Source organism: Mandrillus leucophaeus, unplaced genomic scaffold (assembly GCF_000951045.1).
Source record: "Mandrillus leucophaeus isolate KB7577 unplaced genomic scaffold, Mleu.le_1.0 Scaffold109, whole genome shotgun sequence".
Lineage (NCBI taxonomy): Eukaryota > Metazoa > Chordata > Mammalia > Primates > Cercopithecidae > Mandrillus > Mandrillus leucophaeus.
In genome coordinates this window covers 2,626,145-2,645,271 of record NW_012099098.1, presented here as the reverse complement: position 1 = coordinate 2,645,271, position 19,127 = coordinate 2,626,145, and the positions used below count along the sequence as shown (strand labels likewise).

The following is a 19,127-nucleotide window of genomic DNA, read 5'->3' as shown; positions in this document are numbered from 1 at the left end:
TGCTCCTATAGTTGGTAGCAGTATCAGTGTTTACCTATCTCCAGAGATAATTTTGAAAATATTTGTCAGTACAGGGCATGCACCAATGGATCAGAACAGATGCAGACTTTACCTCTGCGTAATTTCTGAACATCAATTGTTTGACTTCCCAGGCCTGTGTTCATGTTTTCCTCCTAGCTTCAGATAATTTTCCTGACTTTTTTTTTTACAAGTGTATCCATGCGTTTAAGAGGGTATTCTAAATATTTCTTCTAGCAATTTTATCTATTTTGTTGCAGTAATATTTGGAAATATATAGTCCTCAATATTGCCAGAAATAAAGTCCAAGTAAGAAGTTTATTTGTCTCATGCAACAAAACACTTAAGGGTGTCCAAAGCTGGCACTGTGGCCTAATGTCATATGGGACCTAGGTTCTCTCAATCTTCCTGCTTTGCCAGCCTTAGCATTTACTTACCACTTCATAGGCACATGATGGCAGTTGAACTTCCAAACTTCAGGTCTGCTTAGAGGCAGGAATAAAAGTGGCAAAACACTTAAAGAGTATACTTAACTAGGCTAGGCGCAGTTGCTCACGCCTGTAATCCCAGCACTTTGGGAGGCCAAGGTGGGTGGATCATGAGGTCAGGAGTTTGAGACCAGCCTGGCCAAGATGGTGAAACCCCGTCTCTACTAAAAATACAAAAATTAGCTGGGAGTGGTGGTGGGCACCTGTAGTCTCAGCTACTCGGGAGGCTGAGGCAGGAGAATTGTTTGAACCTGGGAGGCGGAGGTTGCAGTGAGCCGAGATTGCGCCACTGCACTCCAGCCTGGGCAACAGAGCAAGACTTTGTCTCAAAAAAAAAAAAAAAAAAAAAAAAAAAAAAGGCAGTGGGGGCTGGAGCATACGTGTTTTAAGTAGAATCTTTGACAAGCTGTTCTGCATCCATTCCCATTTCTGTGCTTCCATATTTGTTTTCTTTCATTTCGCTTTCTAGAAATTTTTTCTTTTCTTTTCTTTTTTCTTTTCTTTTTTTTTTGGTAGAATTCTCTCTAGAAAAGCTACACTCCTGTGTCCTAGGGCCCAACAACAAGCAAGACAGGCATAATAGCTGGGAAACCAATCAGCTTAAACTAAGACAGACAATATCAAAAGGGCATGTCTAGCCCACGAGAACATCCACCCTAAATCCAGAAGGCATTATGACCACATCTCTTCAGCTGCCTGGATTTCAGGTATAAATTAGCTCTTCTACAAAGAGGACACTTGGTCTGTAAAAGGGTCCAAAGGTAAGAGTCCCACTGCTATAAGACCTATCTCTCTTCTACACTAACATGGTGGGGCAAGGGGGAAGAAAGGGGCGAGAAGGATGGAGGGTTTTGGGAAGGAGTGGGAGAACTGGAGGCTAGAGAGATCGTTTCTGTCCCACCATCTGTGTGACCCCAGTGCCCAGCACAACGCAGCCCACGGAAAGGAACTGGTCCTTTCATTGAACGTTTACTGAACATCTACTACATGCCAAAAAGCTGGATGGGTGCTGTGGAGGCAGAAATGGATTTGGAGATAATCTCCGCCAGGCAAACTGAGGTCAAGGTTTTCGTTTGTTTGTTTAGAGAAGAGACGGAGAAGGTCAAGGTGTTTTTGTTTTGTTGTTGTTGTTAAGAGTCTTGCTCTGTGCCCAGGCAGGAGTGCAGTGGCATGATCTCGCCTCACTGCAACCTCTGCCTCCCGGGTTCAGACAATTCTCCTGTCTCAGCTTCCCAAATAGCTGGGACTACAGGCGCCAGTAACCACACTCAGCAATTTTTGCATGTTTTGTAGAGACAGGATTTCACCATGTTGGCCGGGATGGTTTCGAACTCCAGCCTCAAGCGATCTTCCCGCCTCGGCCTCCCAAAGTGCTGGGATTACAGGCGTGGGCTACCGCGCCTGGTCTATGTCAAGGTTTCAAGAAGGTTTAGAACTCGGTATCTGCTCCCCTATTTTCAACAGCTTAGTCAGTCCCTAAAATTGATTGACCCGCTCCAGACTGTACTGCGCAGGCGCCCGCTACCTATGCGCTCTCTCCGGACGCCCAGCTCAGACAGTGAATCCCGCATGCGCACTCCTCTTTCTCTCTGACGCACCCCCGGAAGCACTGTCAATTTCGGGGGGCGGGACCGGGAAGCGTTTCCGGGGGCTGAGGCACAGGCTGAATCTGTTGCGGCAGCGAAGGCTAGAACAGGCCTGCGCCGGCGGCGGAGAGGATCCCTTGGACGGGGGATGTGAGCGCTGAGCCCTTGGCAGGTACTGAGTGGCCAAGACCACGGGCGGCAAGGCTGAGGGAGGAGAAGTTGGTGGGGGAGTTAAGGGCCCCTCTGCAGGCCCCGACGCACGCGCCGCTTGCCCCGCCAGGCCCATTCCGTGGACCGGCATGCTAAAGCCCCGCGCGGAAGGTTGGGGTCCCGGCGCCCCAGCTCCGAATCCCGCAGTCTCCTGCCCACACGGCGCGCAGACCGCGATACCAAGGCCTTTGGGGCAGCTTCTCGCCCAAGGTCACCCTCGCGGCAGCGGAGCTCCGCCGGCCACAGCGCTTAGAGATCCTGCCCCCGTCCGTCCGCTGGCCTTTCGGGGCGTAGGGTGGGCGCGGCTTGACGGCCTCGGGTTCGAGCCACCAATGCGTGAAGCCTGAAGAGCCGAGCTGGCAGAAAGACTGCGCCTGGACTTCTCTGATCTTCTTTTCCCTTCTGTTTCACCCCGATTGCTGTCTCTGTCACCTGTTGTAACCTGTCCTTTTTGTCTTTCAGCTAGGTCCCTGTCAACCTGATATTTCTCTCCACTTTGTTTTTCTTGGGGTATATGGATCCTGTTTCATATCTGTCTCCACCTTGCTTCTGTGTCTGTTCACCCTGTCTCTGCCACTCAGCCCTTACTCTAACTCAGGGCCTGTCAGTCTAGCTTTTTGGCCATCTGTCTGTTTTTCTCTCTTTCTTCCAACTTTTTTTTCCCTCTTGTTTCTGTTTCCTAGCTGAGTTTGTCTGGGTAGGGCAGGGCTGCCCAGACCTCTGAGCCATGGAAGGTGACTCATGACCCCGTGAAGCTCCCTGCACTGGTGACACTCTGTGACTCGACCGCAGTTTGGCCTCAGCTCTGACAGGTGCCGCCCAACATAAGTGTCAGAGTGCAGGAGAGTCTGTCAGGGAGACAGGAGGCCCATTTTAGGGCCAGGGCAGCTTGATGAGTCCTAGCCTTTTCTCGCCTGTGGTTTTTCAGGCCTGCACAGCTTCCCAAATCCCTTCACTCCATCCACTTAACCACGGAATGGTCTCCAGGGATCTCTGGAGCCTGCTCTTTGAGTTACAGCTGTTTAACAGGCCTGTCTAGAGGCTAAAGAAGGATCAGACTGAGATCTTTGGGGCTACTGGAACAGTAGCAGAGTTTCTGGGAGAGCTGCATGCTTAGTTCAGAGACTGTGTCAGCATTTTCGGTTAAATTGTAAGAAACCTAATAATCGGGGATTTATTATTTTGCTTTACAAAAGTACCACGGGAGAAATAAACCGTACACAAAAGGACAAATATTGTTTGAGAGCACTTAAATGAAGTACCTAGAATAAACCAATTAAGAGACGGAAAGTAGAATAGTTTACCAGGGGCTGGAGAGAGGAGTTAGTGCTTAATGGATACAGAACAGAGTTTTGGGGGATGATGAATAAAGTCTGAAAATGGGTTGTGATGATTGCACAATATTGTGAATGTACTTCACTGAATTGGACTCTTAAGAATGCTTAAAATTGTTAAGTCTTAAAGTTTTATGTATATTTTATACAATACAAAAAAACAAAAACAGTATTCATTGGAGACTCCTGAAACCAATAAGCTCCTTTTACGTGTAATTTTTCAAAATTCATTCTGTAGTTGTTAGGAACATTTAGTTGAACCTGGGTTTATTGATTCCTACTCTCTTTACAGCAGTGGGTACAGCTGAGGTTCTTAGAAAAGTTTAGTTAAATGGATATGGTTAAAATCTTCCTCAAGCTTTCTACTTACTTTCTGCCCTGGCTCTCTTCCCTCCGCCTTTCTTGGAATCAGTGCAAGAATCTGCTCATAAGTAGGATACTTGATAATTATACTCTTCACAGGAAGAAAACTCATAAGGTTGAAAAATAGCCCTTTTATTATAATGCAAAATTATGTGTTATTTCTTGAGTTTTCTTATGGGGGATGCCTTTGTGGGTTTTTTGTTTTTTAAAATCTCTTATTTAAGCTCTTTGCCTTTAAGGTAGTTTATTAAACTTTCTAATAAGATATCGCAACTGAATTACTAGTTTATTTCATTGAATGCTAGATGCTGTTGATTATTTCATGTACCACTAAGGAAGAGAGAAACCCTGCTAATTAAACTATGGCTTAATGCGCTCTTATCGTTTAGACTTTTTATTATTGAAAACACTTTTAAACTTAGACACTAAAAAATAGTATCAATGCCTATGCTAATGCATGTATATACAAAGGAAAAATAAGAATAAATTGGTTAAAGTATTCATTAAAGTTAACATTCCAGGTTCTACTCTTTATACTTTTCAGTTCAGAGTGTGTCCATATTTTTTCTAGCGTGTCATCCTTTGTGTCATCAAGAACATTGATGAGGACCTCAGCAGTTCTCTGTCATTGCCTCAGGCCGTGACAACTATTAAAACTGCCACCTGGTGATCACATGCTGATTTCAGGAATTTTAAAATGTGAAACAATGCATGTCTGAAAATTAATTGAATAGTATCATTTTCGTGAACTTTTCCATTTCTTTTTTCTTTTTCTTTTTTTTTTTGTGATGGAGTCTCGCCTTGTCGCCCAGGCCAGAGTGCAGTGGTGCAGTCTCTGCTCACTGCAACCTCCACCTCCCAGGTTCAAGCGATTCTCCTGCCTCAGCCTCCCAAGTAGCTGGGATTACAGGCGCCTGCCACCATACACAGCTAATTTTTGTATTTTTAGTAGAGACAGGGTTTCACCATGTTGGCCAGGCTGGTCTCAAACTCCTGACTTCAAATGATCCACCTGCCTTGGCCTCCCAAAGTGTCGGGATTACAGGTGTAAGCCACTGCGCTGGACCTGAACTTTTCCTTTTCACTCTGTTTATATTTGCAGTTAGAATAGGGGCTTTTGTCTTACTTGTAACATATTGAGGACGTAAGATTTTTTAAAATTTGTCGATACGTTGTTAATTTTGTGAAATGAGTGCTGTTTCTGCCTTCTGCTTTCTTGCTTTCAACTTCTTATCCTGAATTCTAATGCACATGAGGGCACAGTTAAAAACATTTCCTTGGCTTTATTGAAATTTGATGGAAGGATGACTGAAGAATGGAGGGTTAGTTTCTAGAACATTACCTTCTCTTTTGAATCTCAGAGAATTTGCTATAATGGAATGTTTGTCCTGGAAATTTTTAAGTAAAACATTCAGCCGTGGCTTAAAATTGAAGGGAGTCATGAATCAAACTTCATAAAGCAGGTGGCTTGTTTTTTTAAAACACATCTTAAAATAGATTTTACTAAGTTATTTGGCCAAAGTGTTCTAATTAGGAAAAAAATAGAAGAATACTGATTGACAAGGGTCAGGAGACCAATAGCGCTCTTCCAAAGGATATGTTAATTCTGCAAAATTACATAGTCATTGATCATGTTGGTTTTCTAGTTTTAACAAATATGCCACAGTAATGGATGAGAGGTATACGGGAATTATGCACTGTCTTTTCAATTGTTTTGAAAATTTAAAATTATTACAAAATAAGTTTATTTTTTTAAAAAAGTACAAAGGCAGGAGCTACAAAGTTGCAGAATGAATTTAATATAACCAAAAATGCCAGTCTTGATTACTTTTCTTTCTGCCACTAATGTACATCTCCAGTGTTTATTAGCAAATATACATGTACATAGCATCTCTTTTACATTTTCACTGTTACTCTTCCTTCCAGAAGTCAATGTGATTTTAATTTGAAGCAAAACTGAAATGGGTTCTTCTTCCTCATTCTATTCATATTGCTTTTTGATGGCCATGGCATAAGAAACTTTATCCCAGGAGTACAGCTTTGCATTAGGTAAGCTATAAACTTGCTCATAATACCATTGTTAAAAATTACTTACTGTAATCATTTCTCTTTTAGCAAAAATAATAATGTATTTTGTTAAGATATTTAATTCCTCTAGACCAGAAGATTCTTTCTTCTCTTCTGAAGAGATATTACGCATTCTAAGGCCCACCAATGACATACTTTGCACTGATAGAACATTTAATGTCAGATAAATTTTTCTGCCAAGTGATTTTTTTTTTAACTTAGAAAAATGTTAGATTTGGAGTTATGCTGCTGTTTGAATCCTGACATGCCATTTCTGAGGTGTGTAACCATGGGCAGGTCTTTTAATTTGAGCTTCAGTTTACTCATCTTTCAAAAGGATGCAATGATACGGGAATGTTGCACAATGTAGGTTTACATAGTGCGCTCTGTGAACTCTAAAGCATTTCACTAATGTAAAGAGTAGGCATAGAGAATTGGTATTTTTGTACATTTGTGCCAGGCTTTAAATTTACTGAAGCAACATTTACTATGTTTAAATGTGCTTTCTATAGTAAGCCTGCAAATTACCATATGCTCTGATTAAAGAAATCTCTGAAGGACTTCACAATAAGTAACTGGTGGGTCTGCTTCCCTATTATATTGCTGTCATCTGTGTTTTTAGGATGTTTAATTGGTGTTTAAATCACGTATAAAATTTGACTTAGAGTTCCTCAGCTGAATAATAAATAGTGGCTGCTATTAAACTCATCAAAGTTGGAGGGAATCTGAAGGTCATCTAGTTCAAGATTTCTTCAGTATGTTGCCCTTCATCTGCTTTTAAAAAGCCAAATAGCTTTTAAGAAGCAGAGTGGAACAGGCTGGGATTGATGTGTTTGTTTTAGAACTGTTGCTATTGGATTAAAAAAAATAAAATACATGTGCAAAGTGACATAAAACTGCTGGTATCTTTTTTTTTTTTTTTTTTTTTTTTGAGATAGAGTCTGGCTCTGTCACCCAGGCTGGAGTGCAGTGGCAGGATCTCAGCTCACTGCAACCTCCACCTCCCAGGTTTAAGCAATTCTCTGCCTCAGCCTCCAGAGTAGCTGGAATTACAGGCATCTGCCAGCATGCCTGGCTAATTTTGTATTTTTAGTAGAGACAGGGTTTCGCCTTGTTGGTCAGGCCGGTCTCAAAGTCCTGACCACAGGTGATCCACCACCTCATGCTCCCACAGTACTGGGATTACAGGCATGAGCCACCATGCCCAGCCGTCTTTTTTTTCTTTTTTTGAGATGGAGTCTCGCTATGTTGCCCAGGCTGGAGTGCGTGGTGCGATCTCGGCTCACTGCAACCTCTCCCTCCTGGGTTCAAGCGATTCTCCTGCCTCAGCCTCCCAAGTAGCTGGGACTACAGGCACTGGCCACCACGCCCAGCTAATTTCTTTGTATTTTTAGTAGAGACGGGGTTTCACCGTGTTGGACAGGATGGTCTCCATCTCTTGACCTGGTGATCCGCCTGCCTCGGCCTCCCAAAGTGCTGGGATTACAGGCGTGAGCCACCGTGCCTGGCCTGGGCCATCTTAAGTCTAAGGATGGTCAGTATGCTAAAGTTTATGAATGCATTGTATATAATAAGATTAGATTATTTGTGAAAATGATATTCATGTTTACTTTCCATACTCTCAAACTATAGTGATATTCACAGCCAGGCACAGTGGTTCACACCTGTAATCCCAGCACTTTGGGAGGCTGAGGTGGGCGGATCACCTGAGGGTCAGGAGTTCGAGACCAGCCTGGCCAGCATGGTGAAAACCCATCTCTACTGAAAGTACAAAAATTAGCGGGGCGTGGTGTCACACACCCGTGGTCCCAGCTACTCAGGAGGCTGAGGCAGGAGAATTGCTTGAATCTGGGAGGCGGAGGTTGCAGTGAGCCGAAGTGGAGCCACTGCCCTTTAGCCTGGGCGACAGAGTGAGACTCCATCTCAAAAAAAGAAAAAAAGAAAAAATTATATTCACCTTTTCTTTCTACCTCTTAAACTATAGTGGGCCTGAACAAGTGCTTTGGATTTAAATCTCAACTTTACTCCTTACCAGTTACATGACCTTAAGTTGCTTAGCTTTTTTGTCTATCTCTAATTCTGTACAATGGAAGTAAAAAATACCTATTGAGTGGGTTGCTGTGAAGATTAAGTGAGACAGAACATCTGAAGTACTTTGCATAGACTTTGTACAGTGTCTGTATGAAGCAGTTTATTTGTATATGTGTATCATAAATAGTAGTTGCTGTTATTTCCTATTAATGATGACATTTTCCTAGTCACTCAGTCATGAAACTTCAAAGTCAGCATTGGTACATCAGTTTGCCTTGCATTACTCTTTATTTTATTTATTTATTTATTTATTTGTTATTGAGACTGAGTCTCGCTCTGTCACCAGGCTGGAGTGCAGTGGCACAATCTCGGCTCTCTGCAAGCTCCACCTCCCGGGTTCATGCCATTCTCCTGCCTCAGCCTCCCGAGTAGCTGGGACTACAGGTGCCCACCACCACACCCGGCTAAGTTTTTGTATTTTTTGTAGAGACGGGGTTTCACCGTGTTAGTCAGGATGATCTCGATCTCCTGACCTCGTGATCCACCCGCCTTGGCCTCCCAAAGTGCTGGGATAACAGGCGTGAGCCACCACGCCTGGCCTTATTTCTATTTTTTTGAGACGGAGTCTCATTCTGTCGCCCAGGCTGGAGTGCAGTGGGGCAATCTCGGCTCACTCCAGCCTCCACCTCCTGGGTTCAAGTGATTCTTCTGCCTCACCTCCCGAGTAGCTGGGACTACAGGTGCCCACCACCACGCCCGGCTAATTTTTGTGTTTTCAGTAGAGACGGTGTTTCACCATGTTGGTCAGGCTGGTCTCCAACTCCTGACCTTGTGATCCACCCGCCTCAGCCTCCCAAAGTGCTGGGATTACAGGCATGAGCCGCTGCGCCTGGCCACATTACTCTTTTTTAAACAACGTTATAGAGACATAATTCATAAGCAATAAAGAGGGTTTTTTTTTTTTAGTATTTTCACAGATTTGTATACCCATCACCACAATCTAATTTTAGAACTTTTGTCTCCCCTCAAAGAAACCCAATTAGCAGTCGCTCCCCATTTCTTCTACCCCCAGCCATGAATCTACTTTCTGTCTCTATGGATTTGTCTATTCTGGACATTTCATGTAAATGGAGTCATACACGATATGACCTTTTGTGTCCGACCTCTTTCATTTAGCGTAACGTTTTCAAGTGCCAGCCGTGTTGTCACATCTATAAGTATTTCATTCTTTTTTATTGCCAAATATTCTATTCTAAGGATATATCCCATTTATTTATCCATTCATAAGTTGATGGAACTTATGATGGTTTTCACTTTTTGATTTTTAAGAGTAATGCAGTTATGAACATTCATGTACAAGTTTTTGTGTAGACATATGTTTTCATTTTTCTTGGGTATGTACCTAGGAGAACTGTTGGATTACGTGGTAACTATGTTTAACTTCCCGAGGTGCTGTCACACTGTTCCACAGTAGCTGTACCATTTTACACGCCCACCAGCAATGTATGGGGGTTCTAATCCCTACACATCCTCGCCGACACTTGTTACTGTCTGTCTTACTTTTCACAGCCATCTTAGTGAGTGAGAAGGGGTGTTTTGTAGTTTTGATTTGCATTTTTCTAATTACTAATGATGTTGAGCGGTTTTCATATGCTTATTGGTTATTTGTATATCTTCTGTGGAGAAATGTCTCTTCAAATCCTTTATTTTTCAGTTGGGTTATGTATCTTTTTATTATTGAGTCATAAGAGTTCTTTAGGTATTCTGGATGCAAGTCACTCATTAGTCACATGATCTGCAAATAGTTTCTCCCATTCTGTGGGTTGTCTGTTCACTTTCTTGATGGTATCATTTACACCTTGTGCTACTGCTGTATCTTCCTGTTGACCAGTTCTGTCAGTCTCATCAATGCCACCCCTTTTCCATACGCACTGTTACTTTTTTTTTTTTTTGAGACGTAGTTTCGCTCTTGTTGTCCAGGCTAGAGTGCAGTGGCATGATCTTGGCTCACTGCAACCTCCGCCTCCCAGGTTCAAGCAGTTCTGCCGTCTCAGCCTCCCGAGTAGCTGGGATTACAGGTGTGTGCCACCATGCCTGGCTAACTTTGTATTTTTAGTAGAGACAGGGTTTCACCATGTTGGCCAAGCTGGTCTGGGACTCCTGAAATCTTGAGTGAACAACCCGCCTCAGCCTCCCAAAGTGCTGGGATTACAGGTGTGAGCCACCGTGCCCGGCCCCACTGTTACTTTTATTATTACCTAGACTATACTTGTTGAAATCTTATAATTAACTTCTGCTTCAGACTTTCTCCTGCTTTAGTCCTTGAGCAGATCAGCCTTCCTTAACCATGCCTCACAACATGTCACTTAAAAGTTTTCAATGCTGCCCAATGCAGACGTCTCATTCGGCTTTTTCCAGATTTGTCTCCCATCACTCATTGTCACTCATAGAAGGAAGCACAGGTAATGATGTGTGTGTCACCAGAGTTAGTCTTGAGTGGAAGAGAGCCAAGGGAGAAATGAAATGCCTTTCTGATGGTAATTTCACCATAGTCTAGGATCTTGCCCTTACTGTGATGGGACCAATAACTCAGTTTCTTCAACATATCATACTTACGATGTACCAAACCCACAAGAGATTGAACTATACAAACCAGAATGCCATGTGATTTATAATTTTTCTTTCTATGCTAATAAATGAGATTGGCTTGTAGGGTTTTTTGTTGTTGGCTAGTTTTGATACCAGAGTTTTGTATAAAATTTATGAATTTTCTCCTACCCTATTCCCTGGTCCTCTTCTCCTCCTCTACTTTTAACATTTCTAGTTTTATCATATTATGTAATCCATTGTATAGTCACATGTAATCAAATGTGCCCTGTGCATTTCTGCTTTGGGGAATTTATTGATTTTCTCTGTAGCCACGTATATTATCATTTTTATAAACGTCCTGCAGACATTAGGAAAGAAGGAGTATTATTATTTGTAGAGTATATAGGTATTGCATTAAATTAGCTTTATTGATAGCTGTCTAAACCTATAGATTCTTATCCTTTGCCTACTTGATTTATTAAGAATTAAAGAGGGATACTTTTATTTCCTGCTACAATTACATTTCTGTTACCATTGCCTTATTTTCTAACATTGTACTCTGACACATAAATGTTCACAGAATAAACTTCATTGTGAATTATAGGATTCATCAGTTAACAATAAACTTTCATCCTATCTGATGATTTTTGCATTGAAATTTACTTTGATATGAGTATTGTGTTGCTTGACTTTTGTTTTCATGTGATCAGGTGACTTTTTTTTTTTTTTACTTTTGACCTTTTTGGTGATAAGTTCTTTCAACTTTTCTATGTCTGAAAAAGTATTTTGGGCCGGGCGCAGTGCCTCACGCCTTTAATCCCAGCACTTTGCGATACCGAGGTGGGCGGATCACTAGGTCAGGAGATCGAGACCATCCTGGCTAACACGGTGAAACCCTGTCTCTACTAAAAATACAAAAAATTAGCCAGGCGTGGTGGCGGTCGCCTGTAGTCCTAGCTACTTGGGAGGCTGAGGCAGGAGAATGGCATGAACCCGGGAGGCAGAGCTTGCAGTGAGCCGAGATCGCGCCACTGCACTCCAGCCTGGGCGGTAGGGCGAGACTCTGTCTGAAAAAATAATAATAATAATAAAGAAAAAAATATATTTTGCCTTCATTTTGAAAGATATTTTCATGGGTGTAGAATTCTAAGTTGACAGGCCTTTCCACCCCTCCCCACCTTAATTTCAGTACTTTAAAAATGCTGGTCTCCTGTCTCCTGGCTTGCATTGCTTCTGAGGTTCTGTGTACTAAAGGGGTCTTTTTTTCTCTGGCTGCTTTTAGGATTTTCTCCACTGATTTTAAGTGATTTGGTTATGATGTGCCTTGCTGTAGTTTTTTTCATGTTTCTTGTGCTTGGAGTTTGTTGAGCTGTTTAGGTCTGTGCATTTGTAGTTTTCATCAAATTTGAAAAAGTTTTGGCTATTGTTTTCACATACGTATAAAATGTGTGTGTGTGTATTGTTTTTATATATATAGTTTTCAATATATAAAACAACATACACATATATATATATATTGTTTTCATGTGTCTCATAGCTTATCACATAAAACTTTTTGCCTTCCCCACCACAACCATGTCTGCGTTAGGCATCTGGAAGTTGTCTCACAGCTCGCTGATGCTCTATTCCCTTTTTATTGGCCTTTTTCTCCCTCTGTGTTTTATTTTGGGTAGGTTTTTTTTGCCATGTTTTCAAGTTCACTAATGTTCTGCAGTGTTAATTCTGTTGTTATTCTCATCCCAATGTATGTTTGTGTGTTTTTTAAATCTCTAGATGTTTTATTTGGGTCTCTCTTTTATTTTGCAGTAGTTTCCCTGTCTCTGCCTAACATGCTTAATCTTTTCTCTACCTTCTTGAAAATATAGAATGTAGAATTGTCTACCAGTTGTATAAATCTCTTGTCATTTCTGGATCTGTTTCTGTTGATTGGTTCCCACCCCCACCTCAGTATCCTGGGTTATATTTTCCTAGTTCTTGGCATGCCTGGTGATTTTTAAATTTGATGTCAGATATGAGTTTTACCTTGTTCGGTGCTGGATATTTTTGTATTATGTAAATGTTCTCAAGTTTCATTCTGGAACATAATTAAGTTGGAAACAGTTTGATCCTTCTGAGGCTTGTTTTTAAGCTTTGTTTGGCAGGACCAGAACTGCATTTTGTCTGGAATTAATTTGTCCCCACTACTGAGATAAGGCTTTTCTGAATACTCAAGGTTTTCCACTCCGGGCAGTTTTCTTCAATTAAGTTTATTTTTTATTATTTCACGTTCTCTGTTTGGTTCTTTCTCTCAAGGACATTAACGGGCTGTACATTGATCTATCTTCTCTGTTCTCCTGCTTTATCATCTTCTCTCTCGCTGTTTTCATTTTTTTATCCTTTTCCTGTATTTTAGTAGAAGGTCCCCAAAGTGCCTTCCACATGATCGATTCTGTTTTTTTACTGTTGTAATTCTGCTTCTTGTCGCCTGTGTAAATTTCTGCTCTATATTAGTTTCATGACACCCTATCATTAATTCAGGCCACCCTTTTTTTCATATCGTTCTGCCATTTTGTCTCATCTTCCTTATACTTTACTCAGAGACTGTTTTCATGAAGTTTGTGAAACACATTTTAAAAATTGTTTAAAATGCACTCTTTGTCTATTTCTTGCCATTTTTTCCTTTTTGCTATTCTGGAATATATCCACAGACCCCGTGTTGGTTTTATTTTGTTTAATTCTTGAGAGGGAAACCTGAATTTCTGTTCAGGTCTGAAATTTGCTTTTGGGTCCCTTGCTGTATACCTGAATATTGTTAGAATCAGCTCTTAGTTCTTAAGCTAGACGTAGGGCTGAACCACATTGACATCTGGGATTAGCTGAGTGGGGCTGAAGGGGTAGGCCTTAGGCCTTAGGCACTCTCAGGGGAGCTTGAGCTCTGTGTACTTTCTTTGCAGTTGGTGAAATTGGTATGCCAGGACCCTCTGTTGTCTTTGGCCCAGCTGGCAAGTGATGGCTATGCCTTTATCTCTTTTCTTAGGGCTACTGAGCCCCACCCCCTTATGTTAATATTTTTTTCCTTCTGCCAAGGCAATGTGTGCAACCTTTGGTATTCTAATACCACCCACCTCTGAGTTTTGCCAATCTGCAGGACCTGTCTGTCCCTGGCTTTTAGCTCTGGGCCCCACGTGAAAGAGTGTTACTGATCCTGTCAGAATTGCCTGGAATAAGAAGTGGAGTTTCAGGCCAGAGTTTCCCTTCAACTTGGCCCCTTTTCCACTATATCTTTTTTTTTTTGTGAGACAGAATCTTTCTCTGGAGTGCAGTGGTGGCAGTCACAGCTCACTGCAGCCTCGACCTCCCCTGCTCAAAAGATTTCCCCTCTTCAGCCTCCTGAGTAACTAGTGTGTCAGGTGCATGCCACCGTGCCTGGCTAATTTTTGTATATTTGTAGAGATGGGGTCTTCCTGTGTTGCCCAGACTGGTCTTGAATTCCTGGACTCAGGTGATCTGCCCACCTCAGCCTCCCAAAGTGCTGGGATTACAGGCATGAGCCACCATGCCCGGCTGGGCTGTGACATTTCTTGATTGTCTTTGAAGTCCCCCATAGTACATTGAATATAATGTTCCATGAGGTTTTTTAGTGAGCTAATTACTTCTATGACATCATCTAAATAACTGAAACAACAGCTATACTCTCAGTATAGGTCACAATTGCGTATGAGTTTGTAATAGAAAAACCTGTAGAAGTTTAGCATGTTGCAGCTCAGAGAATATGGATAAATGCCATATTCACCCAAAGTTAAGGGCAAGGATTTTTGATAGGGCTTGGTTTGAATCTGTGTATTGCTTTGGGTAGTATTGTTGTCTTAGCAATATTATGTCTTCCAATCCATAAACAACATGGGATGTCTGTTTATTTGTGTCTTTAATTTCTTTCAGTAGTGTTTTGTAGTTCTTTTTCTTTTCTTTTCTTTTTTTTTTTTCCTTTTTGGACAGAATCTCCCTCTGTCACCCAGGCTGGGCTACAGTGGTATGATCACAGCTCACTTTAGCCTAAAACTCTTGGGCTCAAATGATCCTCTTGCCTCAGTCTCCCAAATAGCTGGGACTACAGCTGTGCACAACTATGCCTGGCTAATTACAAAATACATATTTATTTATTTTTAGAAACAAGGTCTTGCTGTGTCTTCCAGTCTGGACTCAAACTTCTGACCTCAAGTGATCCTCCCAAGTAACTGGGATTACAGATGAGAACCACCACACATGGCAGTTGTGTAGAGACAGGGTTTTAGCATACTGCTCAGCCTGGTCTCAAACTCCTGAGCCCAAGCAATCCGCCTACCTCGGCCTCCCAAAGTGTTAGGGTTACAGGCGTGAGCCACCATTCTCAGCTTCTTGAGTGTTTTTGTCACAAAAGGGTGCTGAATTTTGTCAGATGCTTTTTCGATATCAGTTAAGATGATATGTGTTTTACGTGGTTTTTTTTTTCCTTTATTCTGTTAATTTGTGTTACATTGATTGATTCCATATGTTGAACTATCCTTGCATTCCAGGAAGAAATCCCACTTGCTGGTAGTGTGTAATTCTTTTAATATGCTGCTTAATTTGGTTTGGTAGTATTTTGTTGATATTTACTCCAGTGTTCATAGGGATATTGGTCTATAGTTTTTGTATAGTGTTTTTGTCTGGCTTTCATATCAGAGGGTACTCCTGACCTAATAGAATAAATTAGGAAGTGGTCCCTCCTCTTCAGTGTTTTAGAAAAGTTTGAGAAGGATTGGTGTCAGTTCTTCTTTAAATGTTGTTAGAATTTAACAGTGAAGCCATCAGGTTAGGATCTCTTTATTGAGAGAGTCAATGCCCTTAATAGTGATAGATCTTTAAGGGTATTGTTTAATTTCCACATATTTATTAGTTTTTCAGTTTTCTCTCTTACTGATTGCTACTTTCATTTCATTGTGGTTAGAAAAATACTTTGTATTTTAAAAAAGACTCAGTCTTTTTAAGTGTATTGAGACTTGTTTTATGGTCCAACACATGATCTATCCTGGAGAATGTCCTGTGTGCAGTTGGTGGTTGACATGTCATATGCAGGCATACCTTGTTTTGTGCTTCGCAGATACTGCATTTTTTTTACAAATTGATAGTCTGTGGCAACCCTGCATTAAGGAAGTCTATCAGCATCATTTTTCCTGTTGCACATGTTTACTTTGTGTTTTTGTGTCATATTTTGGCAGTTCTTGCAATATTTCAAACCTTTTCATTATTATTTTATCTGTTACGGTAATCTTTGATCAGTGATTTTTTGATGTTACTATTGTAATTGTTTTGAGGCACCGTGAACTACACCCATAAGGGACAACAAACTTAGACAATAAATATGTGCTCTGACTACTCCACTGAGCCACCATTCCCCCATCTTTCCCCTTCTCTTCAGGCCTCCCTGTTACCTGAGACACAACCATCTTGAACATAGACACAACCATCTTGAAATTAGGCCAATTAATAAACCTGCAATGACCTGGTGTTTAAGTGAAAGGAAGAGTCATATGCTTCTTACTTGAAATCAAAAGCTAGAAATGACTAAGCTTAGTGAGGAAGGCATGTCAAAAGCAAACAGAGGCCAAAAGTTAGACTTCTTGTTCTAAATAGCCAAACTGTGAATGCAAAGGAAAAGTTCTTGAAGGAAATTGAAAATGCTACTCTAATGAACTCATGAATGATAAGAAAGCGGCAGCCTTAATGCTGATATGGAGAAAGTTTTAGTGGTCTGGATGGAAGATCATGCCAACCACAGCATTCCTTTAAGCCACAGCCTTCAGAACAAGACCCTAATTCTCTTCATTTCTCTGAAGGCTGTGAGAGAGGTGAGGAAACTGCAGAAGAAAAGTTTGAAGCTAGCAGAGGTTGGTTTATGAGATTTAAGGAAAGAAGTGTCTCCATAAAGTAAAAGTGCAAGGTGAAGCAGCAAGTGCTGATGTAGAAACTATAGCAAGCTATCTAGAAAATCTAGCTAAGATAATTGGTAAAGATGGCTGCACTAAGCAACAGATTTTTCAATGTAGATGAAAAAGCCTTCTATTGGAAGGAGATGCCATCTATAACTTCCAGAGCTAGAGAGGAGAAGACAATACCTGGCTTCAGAAGACAGGCTATAATTCTCTTGTTAGGGGTTAATGCAGCTGGTAACTTTAAGTTGAGGCCACTGCTCAGGTACCATTCCCAAAGTCCTAGGGCCCTTAAGAATTATGCTAAGTATACTCTGCTTGTGCTCTCTAGATGGCACAGTGAAAGCTTGGAGACAGCCTGTTTACAGAATGCTTTACTGAATATTTTAAGCCCACTGTTGAGACCTACTGCTCAGAAAAATATTCTTTGTAAAACATTACTGCTCATTGAGAAGTGCTTGGTCACCCAAGAGCTCTGATGAAGATGTACAAGGACATTAGTATTGTTTTCATGCCTGCTAATACAACATCCATTCTGTAGCCCCTGGACCAAGGAGTAATTTCAATTTTCAAATCTTATTATTTAAGAAATACATTTTGAGCCAGGTGCAGCAGCTTATGCCTGTAATCCTAGCACTTTGGGAGGCCAAGGCAGGCAGATTGCTTAAGCCTCGGGGTCCAAGACCAACCTGAGCAGCATGCAAAACCCTGTCAATACAGAAAATGCAAAAAATTAGCAAAGCATGGTGTCATGCACTTGTATTCCCACCTACCCAGGAGGCAGAGGTGAGAGGATCACCTGAACCAGAGAGTCAAGGCTGCAGTGAGCCACAGTCACACCATAGTGATTCCTCTGACGCTCTGATGGATCTCTGGGCAAAGTAAATTGAAAATGTTTTGGAGGCAGCGCGGTAGCTCACACCTGTAACTCCCAGCACTTTGGGAGGCCAAGGCGGGTGAATCACTTGAGGTCAGGAATTTGAGACCAGCCTAGCCAACATGGTGAAACCCTGTCTCTACTAAAAAAATACAAAAATTAGTGTAATGGCATGGTGTCACATGCCTGTAATCCCAGCTACTCAGGAGACTGAGGCAGGAGAATCGCTTGAAGGCAGGAGGCAGAGGTTGCAGTGAGCTGGGATTGCGCCGCTGCACGCCAGCCTGGGCGACAGACCAAGACTCTGTTGAAAGAAAGAGAAACAAAAAAAAAAAAATGTTTTGGAAAGGAGTCACTCTTCTAGATGCCATTAAGAACATTTGTGATTGGTGGGAGGAAATCAAAATATCAACATTAACAGAAGTTGATTCCAGCCCTTGTGGATGACTTTGAGGGGCTCAAGACTTGAGTGGAGGAATTAATTGGAGGTGTAGTAGAAATAGCAAGAGAAATAGAATTAAAAGTGGAGCCTGAAGATGGGACTGAATTATTGCAAAGGCATGGTAAAACTTGAGTGGATGAGAAGTTGCTCCTTAGGGATGAGTGAAGAAAGTGATTTATTGAAATACACTCTACTCCTGGTGAAGATGGTGTGAACATTATTGACAACAAAGGATTTAGAGTAAGCTTTTCCAACCTGTGGCCCAGGACGGCTTTGAATGTGACCCAACGCAAATTCGTAACCTTTCCTAAAACATGAGTTTTTTTGTTTTTTTGTTTTTTTGTTTTTTTTTTGAGACGGAGTTTCTCTCTTGTCGCCCAGGCTGGAGTGCAATGGCACGATCTTGGCTCACTGCAACCTCCGTCTCCCGGGTTCAAGCAATTCTCCTATCTCAGCCTACCAAGCGATTACAATCGTCCACCACCACAGCCAGCTAATTTTTGTATTTTTAGTAGAGATGGAGTTTCACCATGTTGACCAGGCTGGTCTCGAACCCCTGACCTCAGGTGCTCCACCCACTTTGGCCTCCCAAAATGCTGGGATTACAGGCGTGAGCCACCATGCCTGGCCGAGTTTGTTTTTTTTTTTTTTTAAGCTCATCTGCTATGGTTAGTGTTAGTGTGTTTTATGTGTGGTCCAGTTCTTCCACTGTGACTCAGAGAAGCCACAAAAATTGGACATCCCGATTTGGAATATAAACTTTATTGATAAAGCATCAGCAGGATTTAAAAAGATTGACTCAAATTTTGTGAAAGAAGTTCTGTGGGCAAAATGTTATCAAACAGCATTGCATGCTACAGAGAAATCTTTTGAGAAACAGTCAATTGATGTGGCAAATTTCACTGTTGTCTTATTTTAAGAAATTGGCAGGCCAGGCACGGTGGCTCATGCTTATAGTTCCAGCACTTTGGCAGGCTGAGGCAGGCGGATTGCTTGAGCCCAGTAGCTCAAGACCATCCTGGGCAACATGGTGAGACCCTGTCTACAAAAAATACATAAATTAGCTGAACATGGTGACACACGCCTGTAGTCCAGCTCCTTGGGAGGCAGAGGGAGGAGAGTTGCTTGAGCCTAGGAGGTCAGGGCTGCAGTGAGCCATGATCACACCACTGCATTTCATCCTGGGCAACAGAGC

At 41.9% G+C, this 19,127-nt stretch overlaps 1 protein-coding gene across 3 annotated transcripts in view; it reads left to right on the top strand.

Moving 5' to 3' along the window:
- The first annotated feature begins 1,217 nt into the window (after positions 1-1,217).
- Positions 1,218-19,127, top strand: part of ZBTB43 (zinc finger and BTB domain containing 43) — a 32,206-nt gene continuing 14,296 nt past the window's right edge. Inside the window, exons 1-3 of one of the 3 annotated variants that reach the window (XM_011988589.1) lie at positions 1,218-1,267; positions 1,971-2,064; positions 5,926-6,048. The gene's annotated coding sequence lies outside the window, so the exon portion shown is untranslated. Of the gene's footprint in view, positions 1,268-1,970; positions 2,065-2,122; positions 2,265-5,925; positions 6,049-19,127 lie in introns of those variants that run through there. The other 2 variants (XM_011988571.1, XM_011988580.1) reach the window with 2 other exon arrangements.